Genomic DNA, 706 nt, shown 5'->3' on the forward strand with positions numbered 1-706 from the left:
ATGCTATCCAGGGCTTTGATACTTATTGTCATGAGGGCGGTCATCGCAGGCCTGTCGACCATGTCCAACATAAACCTGCCGCTAAGGGAGAGACGACGTCACCTACATCGTCTAATTACCAGAACGTTAATTCGTTTCAACCAACAGCACGAGAGAGATAGCCGGCGCCAGCGGGTACTTCGTTGGAGAAACCGAAACGCACAGTCAACTTTTCATGTCACCGACATGTCATTGTCATCTTCCGCCCGTTCTATAAACTCGACTCGAAACTTCACGCCACTACCCTCTCCGTCTTCGACAGATGAAACACGATCCGCTTCTGACAGTACTTTCGCAACACTCTTGTCAATGTCTTCCACGTCCTCGACATCCTGGCGTCCAAAGCGTCGAGCCCCCGAAACCATGACAACAAACACACCCCCGACAAACTCAATGGCACCCCTAGCGTCCAGCACTCCGAACGTCTCTGTCGTCTGGAGCACGCCGTCGATAACGACATCACGAATTGACCCTCCCCTTCCTTCGCCTATCCTACCCACATCGCCGCAAAGACCACCACCACCATGCATCTGTGGCACACAATGCCCCGTTTGTGTTTCCCAAACTACTCAACAAAAAGAGCCGATCGGGTCCGACTTCCTGGAACAGACCGGCTTTAATGTTGACGACTGGGACGACGAATATTAATTTTCTACCTTTCCTCTCC

This window comes from Frankliniella occidentalis, unplaced genomic scaffold (genome assembly GCF_000697945.3).
Source record: "Frankliniella occidentalis isolate FOCC.00 unplaced genomic scaffold, Focc_3.1 Scaffold707, whole genome shotgun sequence".
NCBI lineage: Eukaryota > Metazoa > Arthropoda > Insecta > Thysanoptera > Thripidae > Frankliniella > Frankliniella occidentalis.